General features: G+C 39.5%; 1 protein-coding gene across 12 annotated transcripts in view; it reads left to right on the top strand.

Moving 5' to 3' along the window:
* The window catches only part of MANEA (mannosidase endo-alpha), a 551,677-nt gene that overhangs the window by 456,893 nt on the left and 72,553 nt on the right, over window positions 1-22,231 (top strand). For 3 of the 12 annotated variants that reach the window (XM_086317697.1, XM_086317690.1, XM_086317682.1), the window contains exon 1: window positions 18,681-18,785. The exons of the other annotated variants lie outside the window; for them this stretch is intronic. The gene's annotated coding sequence lies outside the window, so the exon portion shown is untranslated. Of the gene's footprint in view, window positions 1-18,680; window positions 18,786-22,231 lie in introns of those variants that run through there. 12 annotated transcript variants of the gene reach the window in all.

The raw sequence follows: 22,231 nt of genomic DNA, 5'->3' as shown, positions 1-22,231 counted from the left end.
TAGACGGTAAAGCCTCTGCCTGCAATGTGGGAGACCTGGTCTCGATCCCTGAGTTGGGAAGATTCTCTGGAGAAGGAAATGGCAACCCACTCCAGCACTCTTGCCTGGAAAATCTCATGTACGGAGGAGACGTAGGCTACAGTCCATGGGGTCGCAAAGAGTCTGACACGCCTGAGCGACTGAGCGATGAGCTCATTGTTAAAAAAATAAAAGATGTAGCAACAAATTTAAAATTTTCTGTAATCCAGAGAAAAATATCTTTTTGATTTTCTTTTCTGACTTAATAACATATATGTAAAAAATATTCTATAGCTACCCGTAGCATTTCACTCTGTTATTGTATAGCCTGTTTTTCACTTAGCAAAGACTCATGGTTATCTTTCCATATTATTCTGTATCTTTATATATGATATGGATGTGTTTATATGTATATGCTGCTGCTAAGTCGCTTCAGTCGTGTCCGACTCTGTGCGACCCCATAGACGGCAGCCCACCAGGCTTCCTGTCCCTGGGATTCTCCAGGCAAGAACACTGGAGTGGGTTGCCATTTCCTTCTCCAATGCATGAAAGTGAAAAGTCAAAGTGATGTCGCTCAGTCGTGTCCGACTCTAGCGACCTCATGGACTGCAGCCTACCAGGCTCCTCCGTCCATGGGATTTTCTAGGCAAAAGCACTAGAGTGGGGGTGCCATTGCCTTCTCCATTACATATATATACAATATATCTAATATTTCAATTAAAATATAACATGCAATTATGTAAATATATCTTTCCATATATAATCAATAATGTTATGGACATTTAGATTTGCTGATGGTTTTTGCTATTATAAACAGTACTATGATAAATATCCTTATTTTTACATATGGGTCCAGTTAACTTCTGTAGGTCTAATTCTGGAGGAAAAATTGGACCAAGGTATTATTTTAAAGAGTGGCATATACTTTAAAATGTTCACAAATGTTTGAAAAAAATGTAGGTGAATGCTGCTTTATCTATACTATGGATATAATAGTCTATAAAGTTATTTTATCTTTTTCAATCTGAAAACAATTTTTGAACTCTTGAGTTTGAATTGTATTTTGTTGACTGTATGTGAAGATTAATTGAAACTGGGTACATAATGTGCAGAACCTGATGCAAAATGAAAGTGCAAGGACTTTGTTGAAAAAAATATTAAGAATTTCAAGCCTGTGACAGAAAAATATCATATCAAGCATGAGGCCTTTATAAGCTTGGGACACACTGTGACATTGAAAGTTTCAGACTCATGAGTCCGGTTCTGGCCTGGGCTTTTTAAATGTATGTTAGCCCTTTCAGTTAGATTTCTGTTTCTGACTGCTATTTGACCATGGTTTTTACCAAGTTTTTAAAATTCTAGTGTATATTTTCAGTTCAGTTCAGTCAGTCAGTGGTGTCCCACTCTTTGCAACCCCATGGAGTGCAGCATGCAGGCTTGCCTGTCCATTACCAACTCCTGGAGCTTGCTGAAACTCGTGTCCGTGGAATTAGTGATGCCATCCAACCACTTCATCCTCTGTTGTCACCTTCTCCACCTGCTTTCAATCATTCCCCATATCAGAGTATTTTCCAACAAGTCAGTTCTTTGCCTCAGGTGGCCAAAGTGTTGGAGTTTCAGCATGAGTCCTTCCAATGAATATTCAGGACTGACTTCCTTTAGGAATGACTAATTTGATCTCCTTGAAGTCCAAGGGACTCTCAAGAGTCTTCTCTAACACCACGTTCAAAAGCATCAGTTTGCTCAGCTTTATTTATGATCCAATTCTCACATCCATACATGACTACTGGAAAAACCATAACTTTGATAGACGGGCCTTTGTTGGCAAAGTGATGTCTCTGCTTTTTAATATGCTGCCTAGGTTGGTCATAACTTTTTTTCGAGGAGCAAGGGTCTTTAATTTCATGGCTGCAGTCACTATCTGCAGTGATTTTGGAGCCCAAAAAGATAAAGTCTGTCACTGTTTCCATTTTCCCCCCATCTATTTGCCATGCAGTGATGGGACCAGATGCTATGATCTTAGTTTTTTGAATGTTCAGTTTTAAGCCAACTTGTTCACTCTCTTATTTCATTTTTATCAAGAGGCTCTTTAGTTCTTCACTTTCTGCCATAAGGGTGGTGTCATCTGCATATCTGAGGTTATTGATATTTCTCCTGGCAATCTTGATTCCAGTTTGTACTTCATCCAGCCCATAATTTCACATGATGTACTATACATATAAATTAAATAAGCAGGGTGACAATATATAGCCTTGACGTACTCCGTTACCAATTGGGAACCAGTCTGTTGTCCCATGTCTGGTTCTAACTGTTGTTTATTGACCTACATACAGATTTCTTAGGAGGTAGATAAGGTGGTCTTGTATTCCCATTTCTTGAAGAATTTTCCACAGTTTGTTGTGATCCACACAGTCAAAGGCTTTGACATAGTCAATAAAGCAGAAGTAGATGTTTTTCTGGAACTCTCTTGGTTTTTCAATGATACAAAGGATGTTAGCAATTTGGTATCTGGTTCCTCTGCCTTTTCTAAATCCAGCTTGAACATCTGGAAGTTCATGGTTCAGGTACTGCTGAAGCCTGGCTTGGAGAATTTTGAGCATTGCTTTGCTAGCATGTGAGATGAGTGCAATTGTGCAATAGTTTGAGCATTCTTTGGCATTGCCTTTCTCTGGGATTGGAATGAAAACTGACCTTTTCCAGTCCTGTGGCCACTGCTGAGTTTTCCAAATTTGCTGGCATACTGAGTGTGGGACTTTCACAGCATCGTCTTTTAGGACTTGAAATAGCTCAACTGGAATTCCATCACCTCCACTAGCTTTGTTCATAGTGATGCTTCCTAAGGCCCACTTGACTTCACATTCCAGGATGTCTGGCTCTAGGGGAGTGATCACACCATCATGGTTATCTGAGTTATGAAGATCTTTTTTGTATAGTTCTTCTGTGTATTCTTGCCAGCTCTTATTACTATCTCCTGCTTCTGTTAGATCCATACCATTTCTGTCCTTTATTGAGCCCATCTTTGCATGAAATGTTCCCTTGGTATCTCTAATTTTCTTAAGAGGTCTCTAATCTTTCCCATTCTGTTGGTTTCCTCTATTTCTTTGTATTGATCACTGAAGAAGGCTTTCTTATTTCTCCTTGCTATTCTTTGTAACTCTGCATTCACTTGGGTATATCTTTTCTTTTCTCCTTTGCCTCTTGCTTCTCTTCCTTTCTCAACTATTTGCAAGGCCTCCTCAGAAAACCATTTTGCCTTTTGCATTTCTTTTTCTTGGGGATGGTCTTGATCACTGCCTCCTGTACAATGTCACGACCCTCTGCATACAGTTCTTCAGGCACTCTGTGCATTAGATCGAATCCCTTAAATCTATTTGTCCTTTCTACTATATAATCCTAAGGGATTTCATTTAGGTCATACCTGAATGGTCTAGTGGTTTTCCCTTATTTCTTCAATTTAAGTTTGAATTTGACAGTAAGAAGTTCATTACCTGAGCCACAGTCAGCTCCTGTTCTTGTTTTTGCTGACTGTAGAGAGCTTCTCCATAGTTGGCTGCAAGGAATATATTCAACCTGATTTCAGTATTGAGCATCTGGTGATGTCCATGTGTAAAGTCTTTTCTTGTGTTGTTGGAAGAGGGTGTTTGCTATGACCAGTGTATCTTTTCAGTTATTTGTAAAAAATTTAGAGTCTCATGCCTAAATTATGGAAGCATTATCTAATTTTTCTTATATGTATATGATTTTTTCTTTATACTTAAATTGCATGTAAATATTTAATCTTGTTATATGTCTTTTTTTACTTCAGGTCAGAATTTAACTGTATTTTCTTTTCACCAAACTAGTTATTCAGTAGACCTGATATCATTTATCTTGCAATCTATATTTTCCCCAATGATTAGAAATGCTACATTTTTTTCACATGCCAATAAAAATATAGGAACAAATTTCTAGATTTTCTATTCAGTTCCATTGATCTAACTTGTTTTTCCCCCAAGCCACACTATTTTAATTACTGTAGCTCTATGATTCCTTTTATTCCTCTACTTTCAATAATATTCGTTTATTTTCTTGTTAATTTTCTAACCTGTATTTTTTGTTTCATCAAGTTGGTAATGGAATCTTTCAGATTTTGATTGCAAAAGCAGTGAATATGTTGATCCAACTGCATAAATGAATGCCTTTTTATTGTTTATTTTTAATTGGAGTATAATTACTTTACAATGTTGTGTTACTTTCTGCTGTACAGCATTGTGAATCAGCTATATGTGTACATATACTCCCTGCCTCATGAACCTCCCTCCCACCCCTCATCCCAACCTTAGGTCATCATGGAGCACTGAGCTGAGCTCCCTGTGCTTCCACTAGCTGTCTTCTTTACACATCAGTGTCTTCAAACATTAACGTTTCACACATGAAAACAAGATGTAAACCTCCATATTTGTGTTTATTCATGTATTTCATTAACATATTTTTTTTTCTTATGGGCCCCACATATTTTTAAGTCTATTCTTTTAGATTTGATCTTTTCGAAGGAAAAAAAAAAACATGCAGGCTATTTTGCATGTTAATCATGTTCGTGGTCATCATGTCCTTTCTTCTAGAGGTCTGTTTTTCACCTTTTTGCATTCTGTGCCAAAGGGAGAGTCCACCATGGACTGTATCAGGTTCTTGTATCTGGCTGCCAGTTGAATTCATAAGAAAAGGATAGCTTCAAGTACTTGTCAGAATGTCATTTACAATTTGCAGATGAGTGACTTTTCTGCTAGAAGAATTTGGTTGAATTCTCAAGTTTTCTCTTCAGTGGGCCCCATTTGATCATTCACTTAGAACTTCAGTTTAACAGATTGGCAGGGTGTAAGATTTTATTACCTATTCACCTACTCATTTGTTTAGCTGCCTAAAGAGAGAATCGAGAACTATACTTTCAGACCACCAAAGTCTAGGGAATTTTATTTTTTAAATTACTTCATCCAGTACAGTATCAACTACCTATTACAAAAGTGTTTAATATAGATTACTCTTTCATTTTGTTGTGAACTTGCCACACTGGTAAAAATTTTAAAGAGACTGAAAAGAAACAAACGAACAAAAACCTCCCTGCTGGCTTTCTCTTTGTTGCATGCATGTATGTTTTGCCTGCACTTGTACCTTTTTATCTATAGGCCTTCATTTATGGACTCTGGTCTAAGCAATTTGGATGTACCTTTGTATTCGGACTTTACACATCCCTTTTCTATTGAAACTCCTTGCTATTAGTCAGACAGATTAGAGAAGTATGACAAACTGTCCCTTAGGGTACTTTCCTGTGTTAAGGAACTGTTTTGAGTTCCTTAACACAGGAACTTAAGTTCTTGAGTTCTTAACTGTGTTGAGTCAGTAGTCTGGTTATTGACCTGTGGTAGGGAGTAAGGCATGAATTATAGCACACATCTTCAGCCCAAATCCTTGAAACCTAGAGTACAGAGATTTTTATAGGATTTGAAATTAGTATTTTGATTATCATTTTGTCTTTTTTTTTTTTTTACTTCAAGTCCATTTAAATTTTTGACAGTGTAAGACAGACACTTTTATATTTATCTCATTTGACTAATTGATAGGGCATACTATTTTAATTAATTCCCTAATGTCAAACTATTATTCCACTGTGAAAATGAATCTAAATGTGTTGTGGTGTATTATTTTTTTAATGTACTAGTGGGTTCTGTTTCATTTTTAGCTCTCATCTTTTTTTCTATATTTCCTATATATAATTTCATCCAGTTTCCCATCTCTACTTTATGGATAAATCCCAGATCTTAGGCTTCCCAGGTGGCTCAGTGGTAAAGACTCTGCCTGCCAATGAAGGAGATTCAAGAGATTCCAGTTCAATCACTCCAATGTTTCCTCTGTCCTTTTGAATAAAGTACAAATTCTTTAACATGACTTAAAGAGCCCTTATGGATTTGGCTCCTGATTCCTTTTCCGGTGTGAAAACTCACTATTTCATATCCCTAAGAAGCATCCAGATATAATGAAGATCCCCTGGAGAAGGAAATGGCAACCCATTCCAGTATTCTTGCCTAGGAAATCACATGGACAGAGGAGCCTGGTGAGCTATAGTCCACGGGGTCACAAAGAACCCAACATGACTGAGCACGCGTGACACACGTGTGCACACACGCACCCACCCATCCACCCACATATACCCAGATCTACTTACTTTTGCTTTTCCCATAGGCTCTGGTTCCACCATTCAGATGAGTGTTTACTCCTGCTTTGGATATTATGATGATGCTTTTAAGTCAAAGCAACATGTTCAAAACTCCATATTTTTCCATATCCATTGCCTTTCCATATCTATCTCTCTGTATGCTCATTCATCTGTTCATTTATACCTTTATTCATTATTGTATTTATTGAATACTTCCTTTGTATCAAGTCTTGTTGCTGGATATATATTAGTGAAGATAGATGACAAGTTCAGTCCTCTGAGGAGATTTTCACAGAATCAAGAGACATGCACGCAGCATACAAGTTAGCATTATGGGATGGCATGAGAAGTACCAAGTCAAGATGATATTGGGATAGAATGAAAGAACAAAGGGAGCACCTAATCCTGACTTGGGTGTCAGCAAAAGCTTCTTAAAGGAAGTAACATCTAAGTTAAGTGCTAAAGCTCGAGTAATATTTTATCCATGTAAAAGAGAGAAGGTAAGGAAGACAGTGAGTATAACAGTAAAAAAAAAAAAAAAATCATGGCACACAAGCATGTCTAGAAAATAGAAAGAAAGTGAAATCACTCAGTTGTATCTGACTCTTTGTGACCCCATGGACTGTAGCCTACCAGGCTCCTCTGTCCATGGAATTTTCCATGCAAGAGTACTGGAGTGGATTGCCATTTCCTTCTCCAGGGGATCTTCATTATATCTGGATGCTTCTTAGGCGTATGAAATAGTGAGTTTTCACACCGGAAAAGGAATCAGGAGCCAAATCCATAAGTGCTCTTTAAGTCATGTTAAAGAATTTGTACTTTATTCAAAAGGACAGAGGAAACATTGGAGGATTAAAAAGAAGGATAATTTGATCAAATTTGAAGTTACAAATATCATTTTGACTGCACTGTGAAGGTTACATTCACACTGAAAGGCCAAAGACAGGGGAAATAACAATTAGAATGAAATGAGAGATGATGAAATCTTTGATTGAAGCAATGACATTAGAAATGGAGAAAAGCTAAGGATGTTAAAATATATTTTGAAGGTCATGGTGATTTCATTAATTGGGGCTTTAGAGGGAGAAAATTCAATGATTTATATCTTGAGTAATAGGATGTATAAGGATATCTGTGTGTGTGTGTTTTCTTCTGACCAACTGGATGTCCTACAATTCAGTTAAATTCTGATACTGACTACCCTGGAGGTAGCAGCAGACTCCACAGACCTAAAGGCTCAGTCCTCAAGTTTTCCATCACTTCAGATGCCAGTTGCAAGTACTGAGTTACCATGTTATCTTCACTTCTGTCTCACTAAGCTAGAGAGTCGGCGTTTCCACAGTATGCACAACCTCCATTTTCTAGTCTCAATAATTTCCTAGAATAACTCATGAGGATCAGGAACACACTGTACTCACTATTACTGCTTTATTATAGAGGATAAAACTCAGGCTTAGCCAATGAAAGAAATGCATAAGGCAAGGCATATGGGAAGGGACACATAGCTTCCGTGCCCTCTCCAGGTGTACCACCCTCTTAACACCTTGGCATGTTCACCAGCCCAGTAACTCTCTGAACTCTGTGGTTGAGGGGATTTTATGGAGGTTTCATCAGTTACCTCATTAGAATAAAAGTTGTTTCTATAACCCTTATCAGTCAGGAAATTTCAAGGATTTTAGGAGCTGGGTGTCAGGAATGGGGAACAAAGACCAAATATGTATTTTTGTTATACTACAGCCTTCTACTGAGAAGTGGAACAGAAGAACAGCAGGTTTAGAAAGGAAAAATTTGAGTTCAATCTTAAACATGTTGCACTTGAGTTTCTTTAAGTATAAGCATAAATAATCAGTAGAAAGTGAATGGGTCTGGAGTTTAAGAGAAAAATTTAAACTGGAAACTTTGCCTTAGTGAGCCTTAGGGCATGAAAGGTTATTCAAAGCATGAAACTAAATGAAGATTGCCAACAGTGAGTACACCACATGAAAAGAGAGAGGCTCCAGATTCTTCAACCAAGAAATGGAAGCCTGCAAAGAAGATGGGGAAGGTAAGTCATCAAAAAAATAACAGGAAGAATCAGGACTAAGCTAATATATTTTGAGTGTGTATGTTCACTGAGCATTGAGTGCAGTAAGCACTTTGCATGGATTGGTTTATGTAAAACCACAGAGTGTAGAGTCAAGGAAGTCAAAGGAAGAAATTGTTCAATATAGATGAAACCAACTATAGAGCTGATTACAACCAAGACCTTAATTATGGTAGAGACTGATGTGTGTTTATTGTATTTAGTGCAAGGAAGCCTCTGGAAAACTTGAGAAAAGCAATTTCTGAAAAGTATTACAAGCAATAACCATCCGAAGGAAATGTTTCTTATGACTACTGCTAGTTCAGTTCAGTTCACTTAGTGGTGTCCAACTATTTGAGACCCCATGAGCTGCAGCATGCCAGGCTTCCCTGTCCATCACCAACTCCTGGAGCTTGCTTAAACTCATGTCCATCTAGTTGGTAGTCGGTGATGCCATCCGACCATCTCATCCTCTGTTGTCCCCTTCTCCTCCTGCCTTCAGTCTTTCCCAGCATCAGGGTCTTTTCTAATGAATACTGCTAAAACTGAAAAGTGAAAGTGAAGTCGCTTAGTCGTGTCTGACTCTTTGTGACCCCATGGACTGTAGCCTATCAGGCTTCTCCGTTCATGGGATTTTCCAGGCAAGAGTACTGGAGTGGGTTGCCATTTCCTTCTCCAGGGGATCTAACCCAGGGATCAAACCCAGACCTCCCACATTGTAGGCAGACACTTTACCCTCTGAGCCACCAGGGAAGTCTACTATTCTATGTATCCAGAATTGAAAACTTGTCTTCATTTTGGATCTGTTTCTTTCATTTGTTTTCTGATATTAATTCTAATTGCACAATGATTGTTGCTTCTCTCAGGCTTGTCCTTGTCGTTGATACTAAGAGGGCCACTGTTGTTCAATCCTGTTCTCAAAGTCCTGCACCTCAAATTCGGCTCCTGTATAGGTAAAATCATACCATAGTTATTATTTAAAGCCTAGTTCAAATTCTGCTTATTTGACCAATAATTTCATACTCAAGCAATCAACTTTTCTCTAAACTCTTATAAGGCTTCATAGGTACCCTTTTTGTGATTTTCACAGCTTTCAGCCTTGAGTATGACCACCCACATACATGTCTTCTCTCCATTTCTATGTGTTAACTTCATTAGAACAGAAGTCATACTTATTTTTAAATTGTACATAGTTCCTTAAACAGAACATTTAAGTACTTATTTTGTTTCTGTATAATTTTGAACTTTTGGACCTTGGGCAACTCCTAAGTCTTCTGAATATTATTTCTTCCAAAAAGGGATGATAATATTATCTGTTTTGCCTATTAATATTGTAGAATGGTTTTGAGAATTTACAAAATGAACGCTTTTAAAAATGCTTTAAAATGGTAGCATATACCCCGTTAAGATATAAACAGTTTATTATTTACACTGTTACTATCACTGTGGCATAATAGTGTTATTAGAATTATTATTATAGTGATACCAATATGATTATTCTATGCTAAAAATGGCTGGTCTATTTAGTTATGTAACAATTCAGCCAATTAGTAGTTTAAAGATTAATTTCCTCAATTCATAGCATAAAGCACCTGTGGGAAAGTATCTGCCAATTGATTTTCATGAATAATTCAAGAAACATATATTTTATTCAGAGACCATTTCTTTCCCTGGATGTTTATATTAGGAGATAACTCTGGTGATTTTGATTAAGTATCTTGAGCATCATTCATCACTTTGCTATTCTTTTACTTTTTAAGTGCAAAATTAATGTGTGCTTATTGTAAAAATGCAAACCATTCTTAAGAGTACACATAAAAACTAAAACTCCAATTCCCAGAAATAACTACTGTTAAAACGTGCAGCTGCTGCTAAGTCGCTTCAGTCATGTCTGACGCTGTGCGACCCCATAGAGAGCAGCCCACCAGGCTCCCCCGTCCCTGGGATTCTCCAGACAAGAGCACTGGAGTGCGTTGCCATTTCCTTCTCCAATGCATGAAAGTGAAAAGTGAAAGTGAAGTCAGTCATGTCCCACTCTTATTGACCCCATGGACTACAGCCCACCAGGCTCCTCCATCCATGGGATTTTCCAGGCAAGAGTTCTGGAGTGGGATGCCATTGCGTTCTCCGTAAAAAGTGCTTGGTATGTGTATTCCAGAAAATTGTTCTATATGCACACATACTTATTTTTTATTATCATCAATATTGTTCTCTATTTTTCTCTTTCCTCATCCCTGTGGTTCTGTGTATATATTTGTGTGACATGACTTAGTGACTAAACAACAATGTACATACACACAAAGGTATACATACATATGTGTTAGTCACTCAGTCGTGCCCAACTCTTTGCAATCTCATGGACGGTAGCCTGCCAGGTTCCTCTGTCCATGAGATTTTCCAGGCAAGGATACTGGAGTTTGCCATGTCCTTCTCCAGGGGATCTTCCTGACCCAGGGATCTAACCCAGGTCTTCTGCACCCCAGGGAGATTCTTTACCAACTGAGCTACACACACACACACACACACACACACACACACACCGCAGGGAGATTCTTTACCAACTGAGCTACACACACACACATACACACACATATATGTATATTAAGTGTAATATAAATATTGTGGTTGGAGAAGACTCTTGAGAGTCCCTTGGACTGCAAGGAGATCTAACCAGTCCATCCTAAAGGAGATCAGTCCTGGGTGTTCATTGGAAGGACTGACGTTGAAGCTGAAACTCCAATACTTCGGCCACCTGATGAGAAGAGCTGACTCATTGGAATAGACCCTGATGCTGGGAAAGATTGAGGGCAGGAGGAGAAGGGGACGACAGAGGATGAGATGGTTGGATGGCATCACTGACTCGATGGACATGAGTTTAAGTGAATTCTGGGAGTTGGTGATGGATAGGCAGGCCTGGTGTGCTGCGATTCATGGGGTCACAAAGAGTCAGACACAACTGAGTGACTGAACTGAACTGAACTGAGTGGTTTTGTATATTCTAGAAAGCAGCTCTTTCCTGCGGGTAATGAGGTTGCAAAGAGTTGGACACGACTGAGCGACTGAACCTAACTGAACTGATTCATTCTTTGATTCTCACATGTATTCTAATGTGATATGTTAGAGGGCCACCTATGATTTTGTGAGAACACATTTGATGTAGTAGACTTTCTTGGCCTTCCCTGGTGGCTCAATAGTAAAGAATCTGCCTGCAATGCAAGAGACTTGCAGGAGATGTGGATTTGATTCCTGGGTTGGGAAGATCCCCCTGGAGAAGGAAATGGCAACCCACTCCAGTATTTCTGTTGGGATTATCCCATGGACAGAGGAATCAGGCAGGCTACAGTCCATGGGTTACAAAGAGTTGGAGACAACTGAGCAACAAACCAACCAACCAATCAATTCATCTTCCAAAAAGCACTTACTATATGTTGGATGTAGGAGACACTGCTGTGAGTCAGACATCTCTGCACCTGCAGAGATGGAGCTTAATACAGTGGGAGGTAGACAAGATGTATTATACAAGGCACCGACCTACTTTTTAATTGAGCTCTCTAACAGAAAAATGTTTTATCAGAGAGTAAATGCATGTTGTGTCCTTTTCTCTTTTAACAACAGAAATTGCCAGGTACTTCTTAGAATAAGCAGGCATAGAAAAATCACCTTGCAGCAGATACTGTTGAGAAGAATTATTTGCGGACTCTCATGTATAAATAGAGAATGAGTGGGCTCATCTATCTTACGAAATGGCAAGCCTTCCCAGCCCCGCCAACCCCACCTTTCAGTGACTTTATAAACCGCTCCTGTTTTATGTAAGGAGAGGGTGGTGTTGTGGAAGAAGACAAGTTGGGTCAATTTGGTTAAGGAACCTAAGGCATTCTAAAAAGGAAGAAACCCAAACATGAATGCCTTAGGAAATGACTCTATAAAACCTAGATTTCATGGTGTAACATTGGGAGTTTGGCTGATTAGGATATAAAGCTAACACACTATTACAATATGTGAAACTTCTTCCCCTCAAAACACCAAGAGGTTCTGGATCAACCTATAGAGTAGTTTCACTCAGGAAGTGCTCCATCTCCAGGCTGGCCCAGCTTTCAACTAAAGGCATGTATCTGTCTCAGCTCCCACCATTCCTGTGAAAGGAACAGGGTCTCCCTCAGAAGAGCTGGTCCATACCCAGCATTGGTGCATTCACATCTAGCATCACCTGATACCCAGGGGTGAACAATCTGCCACCTCTATATGGGAAGTTACGACACTGGAACTCTCTTCTATCTCCATCAGTCAGGGCTACCAGGACCCAGGATAGTGCTTGAATCAGAGAATGAAAAGTGCTTTTGTCAAGGGATTTAACGTGTTTAGTTAGTGTCTTAATTTGCTCAGGGATGCTATAACCAAATACTGTAGACAAGATGGAATATAAATATAATTTATTTCTCATAGTTCTGGAGGTAGCTGGATATCCAAGATTAGGGTGCCAGTGTGGTCAGGTGATGATTCTCTTCTGGGTTGTAAAATTATCATTTTATCCTCCCATGGCAGAAAGGGGCAAGGGATCTCTCTGAAGCCTCTTTAATAAGGGCTCTAATCCCATTCATGAGGGCTCTGCTCTCATGACCTTATAACTTCCCAAAGGCCCCACCTTCTAATACCATGACGTGGGGAAGCTAAGGAGATACACACATATAACCTAGGCTTAGCTAAGCAGATTATTCCCATCCAAAATTTAAATCTTGAAGAAATGAGAGAAATAATACAGGCAGAATTGAGAAATTATTCACTGTGGTATCAACGACTTTAAGGGTTCAGTACATCCTGAAATTATCAGTGCCTTAAGCTGTACTGTGGTATGAGGCTGTGCTCCCAATGCCCAGCCCCTCTGGGTTCCTGTCCATTGCCATTGCCTAAGTACTGATACTAGCCTTTACCTTCATGCAGTACTGTATAGCTTTTCATATAAAGTCTATCTGTGTTTAGCTGAAAGATTCAGCTTCTATTCTCTGCAAAAAGTAACTGTGACTAATGGCAGTGGCATGCATGCATGCTCAGTTGTATCTGACTCTTTGCAACCCCATGGACTGTATACCACCAGGCCCCTCTGTCCATGGAATTTCCCAGGTAGTAATACTGGAGTGGGTTGCCATTTCCTACTCCAGAGGATCTTCCTGTCCTAGGGGTTGAACTTGGGTCTCTTGCATCTCCTGCACTGACCGAAGGATTCTTTAACACTGAGCCACCAGAGAAGTCCAGTGGGAATGGAGAGGATGTGAAAATGAACCAAAAAGACATCTCAAGTAAATGGCAATAAAATGGCATGATTTAATCTAGGAGATTCTAATAAAACTTCCAAGACTGGAGGGGAAAAACAGACTTGAAATATAACTGGTCTTCTCTATCCACAGGTTCCACATTTAAAAAAATTAAAATTACTGACAGTTCCAGAAAACAAAACTTGAATATGCCACACTCTGGCAACTATTTACAGAGCACTTAAATTGTATTCACAACTATTTACATAGCTTTTACATTGAGTTAGGTATTATAAACAAACTAGGTGTGATTTAAAGTATAAGGGAGGCTGTTCCTGGGTTATATGCAAATACACCATTTTATATAAGGTTCTTGAGCTTATACTAAGATTTTGGTATGGGGGGGTGGTTCTGGAACTAATCAATCCTCTGCAGATACTGAAGAACAACAACTGTCTTCAGGAGACAGATAATAAGGACAGTTTGGGGACTAGACAAATAGTACATATCGGGAAGTAGGGTTAAATAATAATGACGTGTGTGTGTGTATGCACGTGTGCGCTCCATCGTGTCTAACTCTTTCTTGGCCATGGACTATAGCCTGCCAGGCTCCTCTGTCCATGGGATTTCCCAGGCAAGAATACTGGAGTAGGTTGCCATTTCCTACTCCAGGGGATCTTCCCAATCCCATGTCTTGAACCCATGTCTCTTGCTTGGTAGGTGGATTCTTTACAACTAGCACCACCTGGGGAGCCCAATAATGACTAAGTGATCTCCTAATTGTTCACTCTTTTATCACTCCCAAAAATTGTTTGTTGAATTCTTGTTATATGGCAACAATTCTGTTGGCTCTGGACACTTAAAGATAAAATGGCAAAATCTATGTAGTCAAGGAGACACTAGTCTTTTCCAGAGGAGTAGTGAATTTCAAGGCACAAATTTCTTTCATTAAAAATTTTTTTTTCTATTCAATTTTTTTTTCAGTTTTATTTATTTTTTTACTTTACAATATTTTATTGGTTTTACCATACATTGACATGAATCGCCATGGGTGTACATGTGTTCCCCATCCTGAACCCCCCTCCCACCTCCCTCCCCATCCCATCCCTCTGGGTCATCCCAGTGCACCAGCCCCAAGCACCCTGTCTCATGCATTAAACCTGGACTGGCGATTTGTTTCACATATGATCATTTACATGTTTCAGTACCATTCTCCCATATCATCCCACCCTTGCCCTCTCCCTCAGAGTCCAAAACACTGTTCTATACATCTGTGTCTCTTTTGCTGTCTCGCATATAGGGTTATCATTACCATCTTTCTAAATTCCATATATATGTGTTAGTATACTGTACTGGTGTTTTCTTTCTGGCTTACTTCACTCTGTATAATAGGCTCCAGTTTCATCTACCTCATTAGAACTGATTCAAATGTATTCTTTTTAATGGTTGAGTAATAATCCATTGTGTATATGTACCACAGCTTTCTTATCCATTCATCTGCTGATGGACATCTAGGTTGCTTCCATGTCCTGGCTATTATAAACAGTGCTGCAATGAACATTGGGGTACACGTGTCTCTTTCAATTCTGGTTTCCTTGGTGTGTATGCCCAGCAGTGGGATTGCTGGGTCATATGGAAGTTCTAGTTCTATTTTTTTAAGGAATCTCCACACTGTTCTCCATAGTGGCTGTACTAGTTTGCATTCCCATCAACAGTGTAAGAGGGTTCCCTTTTCTCCACACCCTCTCCAGCATTTATTGCCTGTAGACTTTCGGATTGCAGCCGTTCTGACTGGAGTGACTGTTTGGCTGTGCTAGGTCTTCATTGCTGTGTGCAGTCTTTCTCTGGTTGCGACAAGTGGGGACTAATCTCTAGTTGCAGTGCGTAGGCTTCTCCCTGTGGTGGCTTCTCTTGTTGTAGAGCATGGGCTCTAGGGCACATGGGCTTCAGTAGTTGTGGCACATGGGATTAGTGGCCCCACAGCATGTGGGATCTTCCCAGACCAGGGATTGAACCTGCATCCTCTACATTGGCAGGCAGATTCTTAACCACTGAACCACCAGGGAAGTCTTCCTTTCAATTTTTAATTTGACCATTTTGATCTCTCTCTCTCTCTCTCGGGCAAATTATTGTAATCCATTTATTACTTTTAAAAATTGACAGAAATAGAAATTAAGTAAAATTTCCTATATCAAATAATACTAGAAGAATGAAAGTAAAAGAGTGTGGATCTTAAGGGCTACATTCTCTATTTTATGAATACATACCTATTTGCTAGTTATGGTTAATCATAAATTTAATAGTTTATGTAAAATAATACAGTACAAAAAATAAGGAAGTGAGATTCCACATATGACAGTAGAAAGGCTGGTGCCATCAACGCTGCCCTGCTACTTACCTCTTGACCCAGCTGCCCTGAGGCACGTATCAACTTCTTCCTGAGATACCCAGGCTTGGATTAAAATTCTATTGCTACAATTCTAATAGCCCTCTTGAAACTGTAATTGAATAGAATAGGGAGTTTAAAGCATCAAGTGGTATAAACTCACTAGCCAATCAGAAAAGGAAGAAGACAAAATGTATCTCTCATGACCAAAATGATACTGATGTCTCACCATTTTCCAATTCCCCCACTACTTCAAGAGAAAATAAAGGCATGCACTATATTATAAAACAAAATTACATGATGCAGAGCTGGGAAATAACAGTAGTACATGGAAGATTCACAGGGGTTTACTTACAAAGAGTACTGATAAGGAGACTGTGCAAACCTCGTCCTCCCTCATAGATGGATGTTACTAATGGATGGTTTCCCAATCTATCCACAAGCCACAGTGGCATACACTGTGGTCTTCTGCCAGCATAACTGTTGGAGCCCCAGTTTCCTGAGATTTTTTATATAGTGGTGTCCTTTGGTGAAGTGAAATTAATCAGTTACGGAAGAGCTTCTCGTCTAGGGTGCCATCAATGTGTGTGCCAAAATATCAGTCTCCTTAACTCTAGGATTTACCCTGTAGAGTCTGGGATATTCAGAGCCACAGATCCATCATGTTCACCGCAAGAAGGCCGTTTGCCTCAAAGCTTTGTGAAAATATTCTTTTTATCTGTTTGGCAAAATGTGAACAAGGATGGGAAACACCAGGCAGAACTAATACTCACTAGTCTTTCTAGGAACTCTGGGAGTCTGGTGGCACAATCCAGTCGTTATATACATAGACCTCAGTAGGCCTCGGCCAATTCCATTCCAATTAAATTCAAGCAGAATTTTTGGGTCTTGGGTGATTCATCTTAATCTTTATATGAAAAAGCAAAGAGCCAAGAATAGCCAAGGTAATTTTAGAGAAGAATCATATGGAAGCGGGACTTGGAAAATGTTTGTATAGGGTGCATGGGAGTTCATTATTTTATCTGTATTTTTCTGTGTTTGTCTAAAATATTTCACAATTAAATTTAGAAGAAAATAAAAGACTGTAGCTATAGACTCTGATTGTTAAGACTCTTGTAAACAAGAAAGTAGAGAGCACAAAATATAACCTAAAAAGTTGTTCAATTCAGCTAGCAGTACCATAAAATATATAGCATTTAGTCATCAAAAGACACCATAAAAAATTAAAAGACAACCTGCAAACTAAGAAACACTATTTGTAACACATACATCTGACAAAAAAGGAGTAATTAAAATTTAAAAACATAGAAAGATTATCTGCAAATTAATTTTAAAAAACAAGTCAACCAAAAAATGAGCCAAAATAGAGAACAGGCATTTCACAGAAACCCAAATAGCCACTAAACATATAAAGATGCACAACCATATTAGCAAGACAGAAAATACAAATTAAAAGATCAATCAGATGCTACCACCATCTGAATATAACAATCAGTGTAGGTTGATTACAATAGTAATCAACAATAGTGTGGGTGTTACAAATAATGATGTGACAGTCCAGTTCATGTGAAATGGATTTATGTGTAGATGAACCTCAAAAACTGAATGTGCAGTGAAAAAAAGAGGGAAAAATAAGTGTAAACTTATTAGATCAAAATACAATACCAGGATAGCTATATTTTTAGGGAATTACATACATAAATATTTTCAAAAAGAGCAAGTAAATGAGTAATATAAAATTCAGAGTAATAATTATTTCTGGCTGGGATGGAAAAAGTTTTAAAGAGGCCTCTTAGAAGTCTTCAAAAATGCTGGCACTTTTCTGGATCTTCCGGTCTGTAGTGAGTACCTGGGTATTCTTTTTTACTATTATCCTTTAAAATGTGCACATATGGGATACATTCACATATATATATATATATTTCACAATTAACATTTGTTTAGAAAATCCAGTGAGATTTAAAGAAGAACTCTTACAAAATGTTTCTATCAGCAACTTCTAGACTGTCAGTGAGGATTTTCTTGCTACTAGGTAACCAAACAAAAGAGAGAATTCTCTTGGTTTCTGATGTAAGGTGAAAACCTTCAGCTGTAACCGCTATTTCAAAAGTTCTTTTTCTTCACAGCTGCCTCATTGTTCTCAATTATTTCTAAAAGTATTCCAATACGTGATTTTACGCAATCTGTTTGCAAATAATAAGTGTCATTTCTGTCTTTTAGCTTCCAAGTAAAGTTTCATATATAGAGAGAGAGATCTATATCTATTTTTTGGAGGGCAAGATGTTCTCTAATTTACAATGTTTGAAAACTGCCAATGTAATCCAGTTAAAAGGAACTTTTGGATACCTCTGCTTCCCTTGAGGCTCAGCTGGTAAAGAATCCGCCTGCAACCCAGGGTTCAATCCCTGGGTTGGGAAGATCCCCTGGAGAAAGGAAAAGCTACCCACTCCAGTATTCTGGCCTGGAGAATTCACAAAGAGACGGACACCACTGAACGGCTTTCACTTTCACTTTCAAAGCTTTCCAGCAGAACCTTAGAACACCAGTTTCTAAGGAATGGGTTTCTCTAGTTGGGGAAAGGGGGCGGGGGGAGTCCAGCTTTAACTCAACTCTGAAAAATCTCTCCCTGCATGCATCTACACCCCTTTCCGTCCCTTACACTCCAGAGGGACCTGTGCCGGAAAACCAGAGCCCCGCCCACTCAGCGAGCCCCACCCCACTCTGGCCCCGCCCCTAGGGTCTTCCAGTACACTGTGCGCGCGCCCTTCGGGAGGCGGGGCTGCTCAGGCTCACTGCCGGGCAGCAGCGGGCTACCTCTGCTCTCAGCTTCAACGTCTCCGCTGGCTGATCCTCTTCTGGTGTCTGGATTCCCGGACCCTGGTGAGTAGCTGGAGATTTCTGGGCCCAGCTGGCTCAGTCGTGGCCGGCACTGGGGCCACCCTCAGCGCCTGCGCTCTTACCCGCCAGCCAATCTGCTCGCCTGCAGATGGCCTTTGACCCTGCGCCCCAACACCCTGCGCCGGCCGCGGCGGGCTGCGTCTCGCTGCGAGCCTCAGGAACTCGGGAACCCCACTCCGTTGCTCTTATACCTAATTTTGTTAGGGTTAGTTTTGTTGTCTTCTATTCTACTTTATCCCGGGCCTGTCGGCCTCGTCTCCGCCACTGTTTTGCAGCGGAACCTCTTGTCGCCTCGGTATTTTTCCCTCCCCAGGAAGTTGGGAATTTTAGGAGTAAATGAAAAGCCTTTCAGCGCCTTATCCTTTTGTCCCCAAACTCGGCCTTGTGCCTCAGGGGCAAGTGGGAAGGTCGAGGCCTACCTGGCTTGGGCTGCAGGAAAGTGGCAGGCTCCGGTCTCCGGACGCCGAGGCGTAGGGAGAGGAGAGCGAGGGTGGAGAGGCCAACGCATAGATGCGATTTCCATTCACCTGTTCCACGTTTGGGACTGTCATATTAGCCTGTTACCGTTTGCTAAATTGAAGGATGCAACTCTGCTGGAATAGTATCTTTTCCTGTTTTCCAGAGGAACCAATGAAAATTTAGGCAGTTAGGATTGTTGGTTTCTGTTTCAACAGTTAGAGACCCTGCAGATATGAGTTAAGGACAAATGTGGAAGTACTTTAAAAAAATAAAACAAGGGAAGATAATGTTAATTATATGACTTCAGAAAAAGGCACGTAAGCCTGGAATGAGTTGGTTATGTTAAAGTATTAAGACAGGAGCTTCCTGGGTGTCTCAGTGGTAAAGAATCCACCTGCAGTGCAAGAGATCCTGGTTTGATCCCTGGGTTGGGAAGATCCCGTGGAGAAGGGAATGGCAACTCACTCTAGGATTCTTGCTTGGGAAATCCCATGGACAGAGGAGTGGGCTACATACAATTCATGGAGTCGCAAAGAGTCAGACATGTTTAGCAACTAAACAACAACAACCAAATTTAGACAATAGTTGAAAGAAAAATACAAAATAAAATCTAGATATTGGTAATATTAAGTCACACGATTGCACATCATTTTCATGACAGTATGTTGCTCCATTCATATTGAACTATATGTAAACCTTAAAAAAATAGTGTTGTGTAGGGAATCTTGCAGATTTCTAGGTTCTATGCATAAAACATTACCAGAGCTGTTGCTGTCAGTCACACGATGAGTATTGAGTATGTAAGAAAATAAACTTTCTTCAGATTTAATTTGGACTACAGTTTATGAGTAGGAAATAACAGATAATCGACTTTAAGCAAAAACATAATCACATGTCAGCAGGTTTCATCTGTCACAAAATTTATGGTGGTATATTCTCTAAGCTTGCTTTGTCTAAAATGTAGGAAGGTGTGATAACAGGAGGAGCTTGAGTTCTAGAACTGTATTTCTCTGCTCTTTGCTCACTGCTTAACCACAGGTTACTTGGCCATTTGTTAGCCCTGTTGCTGCTGCTGCTAAGTTGCTTCAGTCGTGTCCGACTCTATGCGACCCCATAGACGGCAGCCCACCAGGCTCTGCCATCCCTGGGATTCTCCAGGCAAGAACACTGGAGTGGGTTGCCATATCCTTCTCCAATGCATGAAAGTGAAAAGTGAAAGTGAAGTTGCTCAGTTGTGTCCGACTCCTAGTGACCCTATGGACTGCAGCCTACCAGGCTCCTCCGTCCATGGGATTTTTCAGGCAAGAGTCCTGGAGTGGGGTGCCATCACCTTCTCCGATTTGTTAGCCCAGGTACTGGGAAAAAGTTGGCAACTGCTCTATTGGCAATTTAGTTCAGTTCAGTTGCTCATTCGTGTCTGACTCTTTGCGACCCCATGGACTGCAGCACGCCAGGCTTCACTGTACATCACCATCCCCTGAGCTTGCTCAAGCTCATGTCCATCGAGTCGGTGATACCATTCAACAATCTCATCCTCTGTCGTCCCCTTCTCCTCCTGTCTTCAATCTGTCCCAGCATCAGGGTTTTTTCCAATGAGTCCGTTCTTTGCATCAGGTCGCCAAAGTATTGGAGCTTCAGCATCAGTCCTTCCAATTAATATTCAGGGCTGATTTCCTTTAAAATTGACTGCTTTGATCTCCTTGCAGTCTAAGGAACTCTCAAGAGTCTTCTCCAACACCACAGTCAAAAACTAGAATTAGTTATATTTCTCTTCAGTGGTTTCTTAGAAAATAATGTTAGGAAAACAGCTAGAAAAAGAAAGCAATCAGAAGTCTGTATAACATAATAATAAAAATTTAAAAATGAGGTTTTTGGGGGCTTTCTGCATAGCAGGATGGGAGGTAATCCTTTTTGAAATCATAGTATCATACTGATTCTGGATCTCTTATATCTCGCTAGACCTACAAGTTAAAGTCATCATTTCAAAGATTGAAAGACCTCCAAATCACAAGAAGCAAAAGTAGAAGCCGTAGAGTTTCAAAAGAACAAATGTATTACTTCTGTGTGTTATTTTATCATGTGCCCTTTGAAGACACTAGATTTTTCTCTTATCCAATACCCTGAGTATTGAGTAGGTTACTCCTTTGGAAATCTATACATCTGTAATTAACTTGGAACTTTTTTCCTCTGAGGTGACTTCTGGAACTTTTTTGTGTTGAAACCAATTAAGTAGTCCCACCACAGTTTTTCTACTAAAGATCATTAGACCCTGTTAGGCATCTCAAGTTTCATTGTTTTGCTAATTTGGACACAATAATTTTTAATAAAATGGATTTTAAAAATTATTGGATCTATCTATTTAGCTATGATTCTTCCTATATAATATGTTCAGTATGGACTGGGCATGTCAACTATATGTATAGTCTGCAGAACCTGTTTGTACACATACTGCCTCAATAGATACCAATGTCAAAAACAAAAGGGCCAGAAATTAAATTTTTAAAGTTGAACATTTAATGGTCATTGACTAAATATAAGATATATTGGGTTCTACTATAGTGTAAAGATAAGGACTCCATTTTTGGATCTTATGGAACAATCTAGTAGGATGTATAATGCATTAAATAGCATGGTGCAATAGATAAATGCCAATTTAAAAAGTAGATAATAGTGTCATAATAGACTATATGAGAAAGTGAGTATTTTTCAGTTTGGAATCATTGGGAGAAGTATCAAGAAGAGGCAACAGTTTAGCTTTGTCTTGATGGATTAGTGTAGCAGTCCAGAAATTAGCCATATGGAGAGTAGGTATTTAGAGAGAGTAAACTGTGTGTTAACTGATTGCTTGCCAGACACCTATCTTTAATAACAAAGCCAGAAATGATTCCAAGGATTTTTTAATATTAACTTATTTCATCCTCATAAAAATCCTTTGAGTGAGGTAATAACTCATTGTAAAGATGAGAAAG

Source organism: Bos grunniens, chromosome 9, assembly GCF_055505025.1.
Source record: "Bos grunniens cultivar Pamir isolate PY7600 chromosome 9, Bosgru_T2T1.0, whole genome shotgun sequence".
NCBI classification, from domain to species: domain Eukaryota; kingdom Metazoa; phylum Chordata; class Mammalia; order Artiodactyla; family Bovidae; genus Bos; species Bos grunniens.
This window is presented reverse-complemented; position numbering and strand designations above follow the sequence as displayed.